At 42.5% G+C, this 17458-nt stretch overlaps 2 long non-coding RNA genes across 2 annotated transcripts; both read right to left on the reverse strand.

Annotated features, from left to right (window-relative positions):
• Positions 1 to 7720: 7720 nt before the first annotated feature.
• LOC142747900 (uncharacterized) lies at positions 7721 to 8242 on the reverse strand. Its single transcript, XR_012882087.1, has 3 exons — positions 8150 to 8242; positions 7976 to 8050; positions 7721 to 7852 (listed from the first exon to the last, which is right to left on the reverse strand). It is a non-coding gene; the product is annotated as an uncharacterized LOC142747900 (long non-coding RNA).
• A 4938-nt stretch (positions 8243 to 13180) lies between these two features.
• On the reverse strand, positions 13181 to 13621 carry LOC142747901 (uncharacterized). Its single transcript, XR_012882088.1, has 3 exons — positions 13530 to 13621; positions 13356 to 13430; positions 13181 to 13234 (listed from the first exon to the last, which is right to left on the reverse strand). It is a non-coding gene; the product is annotated as an uncharacterized LOC142747901 (long non-coding RNA).
• Positions 13622 to 17458: the final 3837 nt, after the last annotated feature.

The following is a 17458-nucleotide window of genomic DNA, read 5'->3' on the forward strand; positions in this document are numbered from 1 at the left end:
TTACCGGCTCTACCGGTACCTTATGATAAGGTACACATCTATGCGGATCTCTCCCAAACAACCCTGCAAACTAGGAGGAAATTTCTGCCCCTTACACTGGCACTAAGGAAGAACGACGTGGGATACAGATGGGGTTTTCCTACCAAATTACTGGTGTATAGGAATGGAGTTCTGCATACTACGGCGGATATAGAGGAAGGATCGGCCCTGCTTCAGAAATGGGGACTGACACCTGTTTTACCCGATACAGTTCCCGCTAGAAGGTCCCCCTCGAGACTCTCACCGGAGTGGATTGGGAAATCCCGTCCTTAAACGTCCTTGGGTATTGGCTGCTAAATGGAGGTCGTGATGGTGTCCAAGTAGACTCTTTCCCCACTTGTCTTTGGTGACTCTCAGCCGAAAATCTGGCGGAGTTACTTTCTCACTACGTGATGATATCCTTGCTAAAGTTTCAAAGTTTTTACCTTCCTTCCCTGTCTTCCTCTCTTAAAATTGCTGTTATACGATTATTGTCATATATACCAGGCATGTTAAGTTCTAAGCCTATCCTAGCTCGAATATGGGTTCTAATTCATATGAAGCACTTTACATGTATTATCTATGGCGGTTAAATTTGTATCTCTGAACACCAGGGGGCTAAATTCACCCTTTAAGAGGGCTTCGGTGTGGAAGGATGCTTTGGCTTCCAACTCTCATATAATCTGTCTACAAGAGACACATTTTGCCAAAGACCAATGTCCCAAATTTACTCATCCAAAATTTCCACTAATTTACCTCTCTAATGCTGATAAGAAAAGAGCAGGAGTGATGATAGGCTTTAAGGACACAGTATCCTTTCAATTGCAGTCTTCCATTAATGATGAGCGGGGGAGATTTTTGATACTGGTAGGTCTGCTTAACAACTGTCCCATCACTATTGCTAATATTTATGCTCCCAATACGTCGCAAATACGTTTCCTCAACAAGACTATGCGCAAAATTCGCAAAATTATGCAAGGAAAGCTTATAGTATGTGGGGATTTCAATATAATCCCAGACGCTAAATGGGACTCTACTAAACAGGGGAAAAGATCTCCCCCGACTCTGACCCCATGGTTACTCAAGGAAGATTTATATGACACATTTAGATGTATGAATTCCTCTTCTAGAGAATTTACTTTTTACTCCACAAGACACCGATCATTTTCTAGAATAGACCTTTTCTTGGTGGATAGGAATTCTATATCAGGGATTAAAGCTTCCGAGATAGGTCAGATAACTTGGTCGGATCACGCTCCCTCTTATCTCCTTCTTTCTTTAGGGCCGGCCCCCTCCCCAAGATCCTCATGGCGAATCAATAATTTTCTTATTAGTCTTCCCAAATATAAGGAAAAAATCTCCTCTCAATTACAAGAGTATTTTCTTTTGAATGGTTCTCCGGACCTAAGCCCATTCACTCTATGGAATGCACATAAGGCGGTTATGAGGGGGTTCTTGATGCAGCAAGGGGCGCAATATAAAAGATCGAAAATGGCGGCACTGACTTCCTTACTGTCTGATATACGTTCTGTGGAACAGGAACTCCAACTAAATCCATCTGCAGCACTGCATAACAAACTCATGACCCTTAGAAGGAAGTTGCAGGCCCTCCTTATAGACGAATTTGATAAAAAGATTGCTGCCTTAAGATTAAGCTATTATACGTCATATAATAAATCCAGTAAACTGATGGCGAATAAAATGAGACAACGCCAGCAAAAAACTAAAATTACTCACTTAGTTGACCCAGCAGATGGGTCTAGGATCTCTAACCCACAAACTATAGCAGATCAATTTAGCTCCTATTATTCTAAACTATACAACCTGAAGTCTGACCCCCAAACTCCACAACCTTTAGATGAAGATATCCAAACCTTTTTGGAATCGGTTCGGTTGCCTTCTATATCTCCGGATTAATTATCCAGTTTAAACGCCCCGGTATCGCTTTTAGAGGTGTCTAAAATTATTAATTTATCTAAAACCAACAAATCCCCTGGTCCGGATGGGTTTTCCAACGAATATTACAGAACCTTTAATACCATTCTCGCCCCCCATCTAACTGCAGTCTTTAATAAGGCAATGTCAGAAGGAAATATGCCCCAAGAAATGCTGGAAGCCACGATAGTGACGATCCCTAAACCTGGGAAATCCCCTACAACCCCGGCCAATTTCAGACCCATTTCCCTCCTTAACTGTGATACTAAATTATACGCTAAACTTATAGCCACCCGCTTGATTGATATTCTACCCACATTAGTACATTCCGATCAGGTGGGATTCACGAAGGGAAGGCAGGCTCCGGATGGAACTAGAAGGGTAATTGACCTTATAACTAAAATAAATCAATCTCGAGCGCCTTCTCTCCTCCTCACCCTGGATGCAGAGAAGGCGTTCGATAGAATACACTGGGAGTTCGCATTTTCGACTTTGAGGAAATTTGGATTCGAAGGGAACATATTTAAGGCTATTCAAGCACTATATACTCTACCTACTGCTAAAGTTCTCTCAAATGGTTTCTTGTCTACCCCATTTAATATTTCTAATGGTACAAGGCAGGGGTGCCCGCTGTCCCCCTTACTGTTTACACTAGTTATGGAACCTCTAGCAGAATCTATAAGATCTAACTTGCGGATTCGGGGAGTCCCAGTAGGGTTTCGGCAACATAAAATTGGTTTATTCGCGGACGATATAATTTTGACCATTACTGACCCTTTATCCTCCCTAAGAGAAATTTCTCAAGTTATCTCTAAATTTGGTTTAGTATCCTATTACAAAGTGAATGCATCTAAATCTCAAATTCTTGGGATCTTTATCTCCCCGTCCCTGAAACAATCTATAATAACCGAGTTCCCATATCAATGGGAAAGCTCTTCAATTCCTTATCTGGGAATTCAAATCAGCTATCCCTTGTCGCAACTTCCAAAAATAAATTTTGATCCTCTTCTAACGTCCTTACAGAAGGAATTGGATCAAATTGCTTTACATGAGCCTTCATGGTTAGGTCGCAACGTGTGCTATAAGATGTTCATATTACCCAAAATATTATACTACTTACGCACCCTGCCAATCCCTATACCACAAATATGGATCTCTAGGTTCCAGAAGCAGCTTCGGAACTTTTTGTGGGGAGGTAGGAGGCCTCGGATAGCAGCATCCCTCTTGTTAAAGCGGAAACATAGAGGAGGGCTGGGAGTACCTAATCTCTTAGCTTATCATAGAACATTTGTAGTTAAACAATCTGAAAAGTGGTTTACTTTCTCTTCTGGAGTTAGCTGGCCAGCGATTGAACAACACTTGATAGGGGGCCCTCCGTTGTCCACAGTACTGATGGCCTATGCCTTGAGGCCTGACCTTCCCCTTCCTAATATCCCTACAATTAAAGTTGCAATACAATGTTGGCTTCATTTCATAGCGCAACCCGCGGAGATTCCGGGAAGAGGCACGACTCAGATACCGGTGGGGGTGCTTGAAACATTAATTCCCAACCTAGGAATCAAACACTGGCCGGGGAACGGCATCCAGTACGTTTCTGATCTATTTTTGGGGAAAGAGATTAAGTCCTTTATCAACATTCAGAAACAGTTTGGAATCTCAGATAGAGATATCTATAAATATACTCAGATTAAATCTTATCTGACGTCCTCGCCTTTGACCGGGCTTCAAGCTTCCAAATCAACGGTAGCACTTATGTCTGGATCTGGCTGGGGTGGCAGCAACCTTACGGCTAGAATATATGATGCAATGAATGGGGATGTGGAGACTTCTAGACGAGCAAACTTCTTGAACTGGGAGAGGGACATGGGGAAATCTTTCTCTATAGTACAATGGGAAGCAGCGATTAAATGGACTTTGAAGTCCTCAGTGTGTAAGAACCTTTTGGAAGTCTTCCATAAGGTCCTGTTACGTTGGTACTACACTCCGACCAAACTGGCGAGGATATATCCTCACTCCTCTAAACTATGTTGGCGTAATTGTGGCAAAGAGGGCTCGCTATATCACATATTTTGGGGATGTCCCCACCTAGTGACTTTTTGGGCCGATATTTTTAAATTACTCTCAGAGGTCTTGAAGATTCCTGTTGTTCAGGAACCAGGGTTAGGGGAGATTCACACGAACGTTGCGTTTTTGCGCGCGCAAACAGCGCAGCGTTTTGCGAGCGCAAAAACCATTTGACAGCTGCGTGTGTCATGCGTGTCTGATGCGCGGCTGCGTGATTTTCGCGCAGCCGGCATCATAGAGATGAGGCTTGTCAACGCCCGTCACTGTCCAAGGTGCTGAAAGAGCTAAATCTTTCAGCACCCTCGACAGTGAATGCCGAACACAACAGCGAAAAACCTGTAAAAAAAAAAGATAAAGTTCCTACTTACCGAGAACTTCCCGGCCGTTGCCTTGGTGACGCGTCCTTGGTGACGCGTCCTTGGTGACGCGCCTCTCTTGACATCGGGCCCCACCTCCCTGGATGACGCAGCAGTCCAAGTGACCGCTGCAGCCTGTGATTGGCTGCAGCCTGTGCTTGGCCTGTGATTGGCTGGAGCTGTCACTTGAACTGAAGTGTCATCCCGGGAGGTCGGACTGCAGGAAGGAGACAGGAGTAATCGGTAAGTTAGAACTTCGGTTTTTTTTTACAGGTTAATGTATTTTGGGATCGCTAGTCACTGTCCATGGTGCTGAAACAGTTTAACTCTTTCAGCACCATGGACAGTGACTATCTCCTGACGTCGCGTACCGATAATTTTTTTGCCGGGATCGGCCAAAACGAGTTTGGCCGAACCCGGTGAAGTTCGGTACGCTTGTCCGGCTTCGCTCATCGCAAAGACACTCCGTTTGGATGTTCGGAAACAGAAAAGCACGTGGTGCTTTTCGGTTTTCATTCATCCTTTTCACTGCTGTTGCGCGAATCACGCTCGTCCCACGGAAGTGCTTCCGTGTGGTGCGCGTGATTTTCACGCACCCATTGACTTCAATGGGTGCGTGATGCGCGAAATACGCAGAGTTATTGAACCTGTCGCGCTTTTTGCGCAGCAGACAAACGCTGCGCAAAAAGCACGGACTGTCTGTACTGCCCCATAGACTTGTATTGGTCCATGCGTGCCGCGTGAAAACCACGCGGCCCGCACGGACCGAATACACGCTCGTGTGAATCCCCCCTTAGCATTACTATCCTTAGAGATAGAAAAGTTCCTGCCGATTTACCGACGCTTAGTGTGCCATGTCTTGCTCACAGCGAAGTTACTGATAGCTAAGGCCTGGAAGTCTCCAATATCACCCACTCGAGAGGAGGTGGTAGCCAGAGTGTCAACGCATTGTATATATGAACGCATTTTTTACCAAGACAACATAGGTATGCTTCTTATATGGCCTTTTGGAATCCCTGGATAATATATCATAAAGTGGATGTAGAGATAACACAGATTTCAGCAATTTCCCTCCCCTCCTAACCTTCCCCCCCTGATCCTCCCATTGTTTCTGGTTCTCTGTTAAAAGTTATGCGTGCAAGATGGACTACTTTAAAGCATTGATGTATACTTCTATACGATGCACTTTATCTATGTAACATATGTTGTTTACTTGAAAATTACAATAAAAAATTAATGTTGAAAAAAAAAAAAAATGCTATAAAAAAATACTTTATATAAATAAAATAGATAAGGTGAATGTGGTACTCTATAACTTTCACATGGAGAAGGGGAATGTTCATACTCAATGGGGGGCCCCCATTCAAAAGTTTGCTATGGAGCCCAGCCTAGTTACGCCCCTGATAGTACCAAGAGCATATAACTCCTTCATCACACCCCAAAACTAATACAGACCCCAGACCCGACCCCCTAAACTAATACAGACCCCAGACCCGACCCCCTAAACTAATAAGGACCCCCAGACCGGACCCCCGGTTAGGGGCATTTACCGGTACACACCGCACATTAACACCTGGGATCAGAGTGAAGATGTTTTATTAATCTCTGTGATATTATTGTCCGGTCTGACCTCACTGTGGAGGATTCTAATGGTGGAAATGTCCTCCAGAAAAGCTGTCCGGTTCCTCTTTTGTACCTCAGTTTTCCTCGACTTCTGAGCAGCACAAGTTACAGCAGAATATGTTTTTAATGAGGCGCAGGATCCGTATGAAGATGCAGCATTCTTGATTCTCTAGATCGCTCTCTTCGGAGTCCAGGTCGCTCTCTTCGGTGTCGAGGTCATAGTCATAGATGAATATTCTTTCAGAATGTTCTTCAGAGGTACGAGCATGCATATACAGGTGGTCAGGACGAATTGGTCGGACACGGACGACATTACTGAACCGCACATTACGTTTGAGTGACATTTTCTCGCCATGGGTGTCATGGAGGATGGATTCCCCAGGAGCAATAGTTGTTTTGTTATTTTCCGCTTCCTGGGGAGAAGAAGCCTTGGAAGGTGCTGGATGATCTTGATTGAGCACCGCGGATGTTCCCTTGCGGATGCACTGAGCCCCTTGTTCCTGGTTGTCAGCGGCAGATGTCTGAGCCCCTTGTTGCTGGTTGTCAGCGGCAGATGTCTGAGCCCCTTGTTGCTGGTTGTCAGCGGCAGATGTCTGGTAATACACCTGCTGAAACAGTGGGGGATGGTTTGGTATCTTCACCATCGGTTCAGCATCTGATGATTTGATCCCAAGGAACACCTCAAGACGTTTCTTGACAATGATCTCCTCCAAAGTCTTGATGTATTTTTTCTCCACGTACATGGCCAAGTCACTTTTTTCATAAAGGTGCCTTTCCATCAACGGTGTGAATTTCGGCAGTGGGAATGGTTCGGGCACATCAACTGATCTTACTGGGCCTTGCGCAGTTTTGGAATCGGCCTCCAGTGGAGTGTCCACCGCTCTCTTGATGATCTGCAGGTTTTGTTTGTTCTTGGCATCGGAGAGTTTCAGATGTTTATGGGTCTTGTCATCCTCTCCCTGACTTAGTACAAGCCATGCAGCCAAGATCTGCAGTGCAATGAGCGGTGACATGAGTCCAGCACACACCACACCATGGATGATCCGATCACGGCGTCTTACGTTACACGCAGCGAGCTCCATTCTGGGGACCACAGGTGGAGGCGTGTCCTGTAATACAAAGAACCAACACAAAGAATAAGTTGGAAGCCATAAGACCGAGCTCTGCTTGCACTTTAACCGAAACCCAATACCAAGAACTTATCACTTACCCCAAAGACCTTCGCTGTGATCCATTTATAAGTCCTCTGTAATATTGTCAGCTTCTCTCGGGGGGCGGCAGTGGACTTTGATAGATTATTCTATAAGGGGAGTGATGAGAATTAGTACAGGGGTCCCAGGATCACAGATTTATAAATAAAAAAAAGTTTAAGTATCAGCTGAACTTACGCCAATGCACCGCTCTCGTGTCCGTCTATGACCAGGTGGAACATACGGGTCACCAACGGGGTCAGATACAAATTCCTGCAATCGGAGGAAACAAAGTCTGTTACATGGGACTGTGTACAGTGGGGGCAGGGAACGTTAGTGATGTATATATGTGCTGCTGTGTACAAGGGGAAGGGCCCAATATTATAAGTGTGCTGTGCCCCCGGCCGTTCTGTACATGGGGAGGAGCTTCATATTATATCTGTGCTGTGCCCTCCGGGCCATTCGGTACATCGTGAGGAGCTCCATAATAAATGTGCGCGGTCCCCCCTCTTTAGTATGCACCCCTATGTATAAGTCGTTTTATAGATGGACTGGTGCTTTATATGAAGTATAATAATAATAAAGTATTATACTGGAATTATCACTCACCCCATAGAGTTGTAATATTATCCTTATGTGAGGAACGATGTCCTCCGACTGGAAGTCCTGAAAGACAAGATCTGATATTCGATCCCAGACAAGAAGATACAGATATATATACAAAGAATGTCCTAATCTTATCATGAGGAATAGGACTTCATCTATTATACGGAGAGAATGGAGACTTACCTCAAACTTCCATGGCCTCAGGTGTTGGGTTGGACTTTCATAGGTCAGAATGACATTAATCCAGTATGAAAAGTCCTGGAAGACACAAGGAGATCAGTATATTCACATATATCCCATCCCCCACAGTACAGCCTGGTCCAGGGGTTCAGGGTGTAATAAAAGGTAAATACTCACCGGCAGTGAAACACAATGTGTTGGGTGGATTATATCCAGAAACACAAGTAGAAGAATAAACCTCATTGTCTCCAAGAAGAATCTCCTGTCACCAAAATATGGTAATCCAGAAAAAGGCTGCAGGTGGATGGCGCCCCTTATATACCACCATGATGTCACAATACATTGTGTGATGTCATGTCCAAGCCGAACACACCATTGTGACATCATCACAGCACCAGACACACTGTGTGATGTCATCTCCAAGCCACACCCACTATTGTGACATCATCACAGCAACAGACACAAGCTTCTACGCTGTATCTTCAATCATCAACACTACAGGGAAATGTTTATAAGTATATAGTAGCGCCTATACAGAGTGCTACATTGTAACAGGGTTATATTTGACTATTTAATTCTTAACCCGTTTATGCACCATGTATGATGTCAGGGTTGCTGAGCACTTAATACATTACAGCACAGCGGGGTGAATGTTCCGGTTGAGCACGTTGATTGGGACTAAATAGACCCAAGGAAAGTCTTCTTATATTGCCGGTTGTTAGGACATTTGTTACAGACATGCGCTAGGAAATTATTAGTAATAATTCCTTAAAGGAAATACAAAAATGTTCCAAATAGAATGAATTAGGTAAATTTGGAGGATAGAAATACTATTAACAAATTTAATAAAAGTTTACTGCGCAAACCTCAACAGCAAAAAACATTAACATGAATTATATTAAAAATGGTGTTTATCATTTTTGGTTATCGATAATTTTATTTAACCCCTTAAAAGGGGTTGTCCCAGAATTATTGGGAAAAAGAGAAAATCAGACATAATATAGTGAGTGCCAATCTTTTTCTAAGAAAGCTAGAACCAGTTCTGTATCTTACACGGATCCCGAGATCTACCCATTCATTACTCCAATTGGTTTGCTATATTTTCTCCAGGCTGGCAGCTAAGGGGGCATGTACTTTCTGCGTCAGGTCCTCCCCCTCGCTGTCATAGCTTGTATGGGCAGATTGTTCTGTTTCACTGCCTCCTCTCTAGGAGAAGCTTTACAAACGCCCCCATTACATGTTTTTTTAGAGGGAGAGCCCAGCCCAACATAACTGAAGAAGAACAGCAGTGTTTCTGAAATAAAGCTACTTATCTACTAATTTACTGACAAGCAGAGGAGGCATTTTCTATTGGCTGGTGGCAGATGGATAGTGGAAGTGAGCATGTGCATCCTCCCTCAGTTAGCGCAGTAGGAGGATGTGCACATTACTATACTGATTGAACACCAGGGGGTGCTATTTTAATGGGCCCCCTACATTGATGATATCTTCATGATCTGGCAGGGGTCACCAGATCAACTAAATAGTTTTATTTCACAATGGAATTGCAATGACAGAAATATAAGATTGACATTTAAGTGGAACAAACAGGAAATAGATTTTTGGGATATTTCGATTAAACGTGATCATTTAAATTTTATTCAAACAGATCTGTTTTGTAAACCTACATCTACTAATTCACTCCTACATGCCACATCATCACATCCAAGACAAACAGTAATACCTATACCGCTATACCGATTGGGCAATTTTTGAGAATGCGTTAGGTCTGCTCAACTGAGGAAGATTTTATGCCTAGATCCGAAGATCTTAAACAAAGATTTACTGAAAGGGGTTACAGCAAACGCCGCATAAAAAGAGCATTTAATAGAGCAAAACATACGCCTAGAAATCAATTGCTTCAACCAAAAACTCAACATCAAACAACAGATAAGATAAGATCTACATTTAACACAAGATGGGATATGAGGCGTTAAATAAACCCTTTTGAAATATTGGCCATTTTCACATACAGACCCCATTTTATCAAAATTTATATCACACCGTCCGTCTATGACTACGCTCCAAAAATTTGAGAGACACCCTGGCTAACAGCCATCTCTGTCCAGACAAACCAAAAAACATCTTCGATACACCAAACCCTAAATGGGGTTGTAAACCTTGCGGGGCCTGTATTAGTTGCACCAACATAGAAAAGTCATTGACCTTTCAAGACTCTGATAATGTACAAACATTCAAAATAACTTGGCCTATTAACTGTACTACTAAAGGCGTCATTTATTATGCCACCTGTCCATGCCACAAGATTTATATTGGGATGACTACTAGAGAGTTGAGAATAAGAGTAAGGGAACATGTTCAGGATATAAAGGGAGCGCAAGAAGTGGAAGACATTGAGAAACTTAAAACCATTCCCAAACACTTCCGATTGCATCATAAATGCCATCACAAACGACTCAAACTGAAATGAATTGATCATATCGATCTTGGTATAAGGGGAGGTGATATTAAAAAAAGACGATTACAATGTGAATGTAAATGGATTTGGCGACTCAACACCATGCAACCGAAAGGTCTCAATGAGGTAATGGGTTTTGCAGAGTTTATTTGACCATTGGCAATGTGGCAGGTATACTAGGTAATTGAATAATTATTTGTTATTATTATTTTTTCTGTGCATTTCAATTATTTGTGTTTTTATTTAAATTGTTTAGGTCCTTTACTATATCTTTGAAAAACCTGTTAACTTGCTCAGAACTTCGTATATATAATTACATTAGAAATCCACATGTATCATCTGAATGAAGATCTAACAAAATATAATGTCGGATTATTGAGATGTTATATCATATTATGTATGCATAACATTTTCTTCAATAATTTAATCTTATATGTCATTCACATTTTTGCAAACTTGGTAGTCTAGTTGTACTTTTATTTTATTTTTGTGTCCTTCTGAAGAGAACCACTTTCACACTATCTGTTCTATTTAAAAAAACTTTATCACCTGAAAAATAAATTATTCTTAAAAAACAAATGCTATAAAAAAATACTTTATATAAATAAAATAGATAAGGTGAATGTGGTACTCTATAACTTTCACATGGAGAAGGGGAATGTTCATACTCAATGGGGGGCCCCCATTCAAAAGTTTGCTATGGAGCCCAACCTCGTTACGCCCCTGATAGTACCAAGAGCATATAACTCCTTCATCACACCCCAAAACTAATACAGACCCCAGACCCGACCCCCTAAACTAATACAGACCCCAGACCCGACCCCCTAAACTAATAAGGACCCACAGACCGGACCCCCGGTTAGGGGCATTTACCGGTACACACCGCACATTAACACCTGGGATCAGAGTGAAGATGTTTTATTAATCTCTGTGATATTATTGTCCGGTCCGTCCTCACTGTTGAGGATTCTGATGGTGGAAATGTCCTCCAGAAAAGCTGTCCGGTTCCTCTTTTGTACCTCAGTTTTCCTCGACTTCTGAGCAGCACAAGTTACAGCAGAATATGTTTTTAATGAGGCGCAGGATCCGTATGAAGATGCAGCATTCTTGATTCTCTAGATCGCTCTCTTCGGAGTCCAGGTCGCTCTCTTCGGTGTCGAGGTCATAGTCATAGATGAATATTCTTTCGGAATGTTCTTCAGAGGTACGAGCATGCATATACAGGTGGTCAGGACGAATTGGTCGGACACGGACGACATTACTGAACCGCACATTACGTTTGAGTGACATTTTCTCGCCATGGGTGTCATGGAGGATGGATTCCCCAGGAGCAATAGTTGTTTTGTTATTTTCCGCTTCCTGGGGAGAAGAAGCCTTGGAAGGTGCTGGATGATCTTGATTGAGCACCGCGGATGTTCCCTTGCGGATGCACTGAGCCCCTTGTTCCTGGTTGTCAGCGGCAGATGTCTGAGCCCCTTGTTGCTGGTTGTCAGCGGCAGATGTCTGAGCCCCTTGTTGCTGGTTGTCAGCGGCAGATGTCTGGTAATACACCTGCTGAAACAGTGGGGGATGGTTTGGTATCTTCACCATCGGTTCAGCATCTGATGATTTGATCCCAAGGAACGCCTCAAGATGTTTCTTGACAATGATCTCCTCCAAAGTCTTGATGTATTTTTTCTCCACGTACATGGCCAAGTCACTTTTTTCATAAAGGTGCCTTTCCATCAACGGTGTGAATTTCGGCAGTGGGAATGGTTCGGGCACATCAACTGATCTTACTGGGCCTTGCGCAGTTTTGGAATCGGCCTCCAGTGGAGTGTCCACCACTCTCTTGATGATCTGCAGGTTTTGTTTGTTCTTGGCATCGGAGAGTTTCAGATGTTTATGGGTCTTGTCATCCTCTCCCTGACTTAGTACAAGCCATGCAGCCAAGATCAGCAGTGCAATGAGCGGTGACATGAGTCCAGAACACACCACACCATGGATGATCCGATCACGGCGTCTTACATTACACGCAGCGAGCTCCATTCTGGGGACCACAGGTGGAGGCGTGTCCTGTAATACAAAGAACCAACACAAAGAATAAGTTGGAAGCCATAAGACCGAGCTCTGCTTGCACTATAACCGAAACCCAATACCAAGAACTTATCACTTACCCCAAAGACCTTCGCTGTGATCCATTTATAAGTCCTCTGTAATATTGTCAGCTTCTCTCGGGGGGCGGCAGTGGACTTTGATAGATTATTCTATAAGGGGAGTGATGAGAATTAGTACAGGGGTCCCAGGATCACAGATTTATAAATAAAAAAAAGTTTAAGTATCAGCTGAACTTACGCCAATGCACCGCTCTCGTGTCCGTCTATGACCAGGTGGAACATACGGGTGACCAACGGGGTCAGATACAAATTCCTGCAATCGGAGGAAACAAAGTCTGTTACATGGGACTGTGTACAGTGGGGGCAGGGAACGTTAGTGATGTATATATATGTGCTGCTGTGTACAAGGGGAAGGGCCCAATATTATAAGTGTGCTGTGCCCTCGGCCGTTCTGTACATGGGGAGGAGCTTCATATTATATGTGTGCTGTGCCCTCCGGGCCATTCGGTACATCGTGAGGAGCTCCATAATAAATGTGCGCGATCCCCCCTCTTTAGTATGCACCCCTATGTATAAGTCGTTGTATAGATGGACTGGTGCTTTATATGCAGTATAATAATAATAAACTATTATACTGGAATTATCACTCACCCCATAGAGCTGTAATATTATCCTTATGTGAGGAACGATGTCCTCCAACTGGAAGTCCTGAAAGACAAGATCTGATATTCGATCCGAGACAAGAAGATACAGATATATACAAAGAATGTCCTAATCTTATCATGAGGAATAGGACTTCATCTATTATACGGAGAGAATGGAGACTTACCTCAAACTTCCATGGCCTCAGGTGTTGGGTTGGACTTTCATAGGTCAGAATGACATTAATCCAGTATGAAAAGTCCTGGAAGACACAAGGAGATCAGTATATTCACATATATCCCATCCCCCACAGTACAGCCAGGTCCAGGGGTTCAGGGTGTAATAAAAGGAAAATACTCACCGGCAGTGAAACACAATGTGTTGGGTGGATTATATCCAGAAACACAAGTAGAAGAATAAACCTCATTGTCTCCAAGAAGAATCTCCTGTCACCAAAATATGGTAATCCAGAAAAAGGCTGCAGGTGGATGGCGGCCCCTTATATACCACCATGATGTCACAATACACTGTGTGATGTCATGTCCAAGCCACCCCCACCATTGTGACATCATCACAGCACCAGACACAACACTGTGATGTCATCTCCAAGACACACCCACTATTGTGACATCATCACAGCAACAGACACAAGCTTCTACACTGTATCTTCAATCATCAACACTACAGGGAAATGTATATAAGTATATAGTAGCGCCTATACAGAGTGCTACATTGTAACAGGGTTATATTTGTCTATTTAATTCTTAACCCGTTTATGCACCATGTATGATGTCAGGGTTGCTAAGCACTTAATACATTACAGCACAGCAAGGTGAATGTTGCGGTTGAGCACGTTGATTGGGACTAAATAGACCCCAGGAAAGTCTGTTTATATTGCCGGTTGTTAGGACATTTGTTACAGACATGCGCTAGGAAATTATTAGTAATAATTCCTTAAAGGAAATACAAAAATGTTCCAAATAGAATGAATTAGGTAAATTTGGAGGATAGAAATACTATTAACAAATTTAATAAAAGTTTACTGCGCAAACCTCAACAGCAAAAAACATTAACATGAATTATATTAAAAATGGTGTTTATCATTTTTGGTTATCGATAATTTTATTTAACCCCTTAAAAGGGGTTGTCCCAGAATTATTGGGAAAAAGAGAAAATCAGACATAATATAGTGAGCGCCAATCTTTTTCTAAGAAAGCTAGAACCAGTTCTGTATCTTACACGGATCCCGAGATCTACCCATTCATTACTCCAATTGGTTTGCTAGATTTTCTCCAGGCTGGCAGCTAAGGGGGCATGTACTTTCTGCGTCAGCTCCTCCCCCTCGCTGTCATAGCTTGTATGGGCAGATTGTTCTGTTTCACTGCCTCCTCTCTAGGAGAAGCTTTACAAACGCCCCCATTACATATTTTTTTAGAGGGAGAGCCCAGCCCAACATAACTGAAGAAGAACAGCAGTGTTTCTGAAATAAAGCTACTTATCTACTAATTTACTGACAAGCAGAGGAGGCATTTTCTATTGGCTGGTGGCAGATGGATAGTGGAAGTGAGCATGTGCATCCTCCCTCAGTTAGCGCAGTAGGAGGATGTGCACATTACTATACCGATTGAACACCAGGGGGTGCTATTTTAATGGGCCTGCTACATTGATGATATCTTCATGATCTGGCAGGGGTCACCAGATCAACTAAATAGTTTTATTTCACAATGGAATTGCAATGACAGAAATATAAGATTGACATTTAAGTGGAACAAACAGGAAATAGATTTTTGGGATATTTCGATTAAACGTGATCATTTAAATTTTATTCAAACAGATCTGTTTCGTAAACCTACATCTACTAATTCACTCCTACATGCCACATCATCACATCCGAGACAAACAGTAAACGCTATACCGATTGGGCAATTTTTGAGAATGCGTTAGGTCTGCTCAACTGAGGAAGATTTTATGCCTAGATCCGAAGATCTTAAACAAAGATTTACTGAAAGGGGTTACAGCAAACGCTGCATAAAAAGAGCATTTAATAGAGCAAAACATACGCCTAGAAATCAATTGCTTCAACCAAAAACTCAACATCAAACAACAGATAAGATAAGATCTACATTTAACACAAGATGGGATATGAGGCGTTAAATAAACCCTTTTGAAATATTGGCCATTTTTACATACAGACCCCATTTTATCAAAATTTATATCAGACCGTCCGTCTATGACTATGCTCCAAAAATTTGAGAGACACCCTGGCTAACAGCCATCTCTGTCCAGACAAACCAAAAAACATCTTCGATACACCAAACCCTAAATGGGGTTGTAAACCTTGCGGGCCTGTATTAGTTGCACCAACATAGAAAAGTCATTGACCTTTCAAGACTCTGATAATGTACAAACATTCAAAATAACTTGGCCTATTAACTGTACTACTAAAGGCGTCATTTATTATGCCACCTGTCCATGCCACAAAATTTATATTGGGATGACTACTAGAGAGTTGAGAATAAGAGTAAGGGAACATGTTCAGGATATAAAGGGAGCGCAAGAAGTGGAAGACATTGAGAAACTTAAAACCATTCCCAAACACTTCCGATTGCATCATAAATGCCATCACAAACGACTCAAACTGAAATGAATTGATCATATCGATCTTGGTATAAGGGGAGGTGATATTAAAAAAAGACGATTACAATGTGAATGTAAATGGATTTGGCGACTCAACACCATGCAACCGAAAGGTCTCAATGAGGTAATGGGTTTTGCAGAGTTTATTTGACCATTGGCAATGTGGCAGGTATACTAGGTAATTGAATAATTATTTGTTATTATTATTTTTTCTGTGCATTTCAATTATTTGTGTTTTTATTTAAATTGTTTAGGTCCTTTACTATATCTTTGAAAAACCTGTTAACTTGCTCAGAACTTCGTATATATAATTACATTAGAAATCCACATACATCATCTGAATGAAGATCTAACAAAATATAATGTCGGATTATTGAGATGTTATATCATATTATGTATGCATAACATTTTCTTCAATAATTTAATCTTATATGTCATTCACATTTTTGCAAACTTGGTAGACTAGTTGTACTTTTATTTTATTTTTGTGTCCTTCTGAAGAGAACCACTTTCACACTATCTGTTCTATTTAAAAAAACTTTATCACCTGAAAAATAAATTATTATTAAAAAACAAATGCGGGGCGTGGCTTGGATGCCGAACAGAGCGGTCGCATCTCCCTGAGCTCCGCTCTGAGACCTCTCAGCTACGACCATAGCGACGATACATACCACCGGATTGATAGCCCTCTTACCTCCGAACATCGCGGCAGCATGATGACCCGTACGAAGTCCTCGAAAACGGGTCCTAAACGCCTCACAGACTTCTTCTCCGCCAAAGAAAGCAAGCATGGAGGCGAGACAGTCTCTGAGACCAACGTCCCGCCAACCTCTCCTACCTTACCTGAGGGAGATTGGGATGTCAACCCCTCCAAGACGACAGCCGAGGGTGAGTCTGAGCCCTGGGGGGAAGGGGAAGCAGTATCGCCTAAAGGGGCAGCTAGGGGGAAAGGACGCTCTGCTGCAATATCAAATAGCCCCATACCTAAGATGGCGTCCTCACCTCGTGTATCTGAGGAGTCTCCTCCCCCCAGTCCTGCAGGACTTACAACTGCACAAGCTCCCTGTGTGGAAGATATACTTACACAGTCTGTGGCCATAGAAGATATACCCTCATCGGATCAAGCGGCTTCAGAAGCTTTTATAACAAATATGATGCTAGCCCTCAGAGGCTCCTTTCATAACGATTTATTAGGATTCTCCAATAAACTCTCTAACGCTATTGACGACTTAGGAGACCGAGTAGACCATGTGGAGACAAAAATGAGCGAACTCACTAATGCACATAACGATATAGTGGATGCTCATGTGTCTTTGGAGGAAGAAATGCAAGCTTTAAAATACAAGTTGGCTGATTTGGAAGATCGCAACAGACGGAACAACGTCAAATTTAGAGGAATTTCAGAGTCCGTCCAACCTTCCAACCTCACCGCTTACTTACAGCAACTTATTAAGGAAATATTGCCTAATTCCAAACCTGCAGATCTTATCATAGATAGAGCCCATAGGCTCCCTAAACCTAAATCTATTTCTGCGGATCTGCCACGAGATGTGATAGCAAGGATTCACTTTTATAATACCAAGGATTCCCTCATGTCTGCTGCACGAAGATTACCGGCTCTACCGGTACCTTATGATAAGGTACACATCTATG

Source organism: Rhinoderma darwinii, chromosome 3 (assembly GCF_050947455.1).
Source record: "Rhinoderma darwinii isolate aRhiDar2 chromosome 3, aRhiDar2.hap1, whole genome shotgun sequence".
In the NCBI taxonomy this organism is placed as follows: Eukaryota; Metazoa; Chordata; class Amphibia; order Anura; family Rhinodermatidae; genus Rhinoderma; species Rhinoderma darwinii.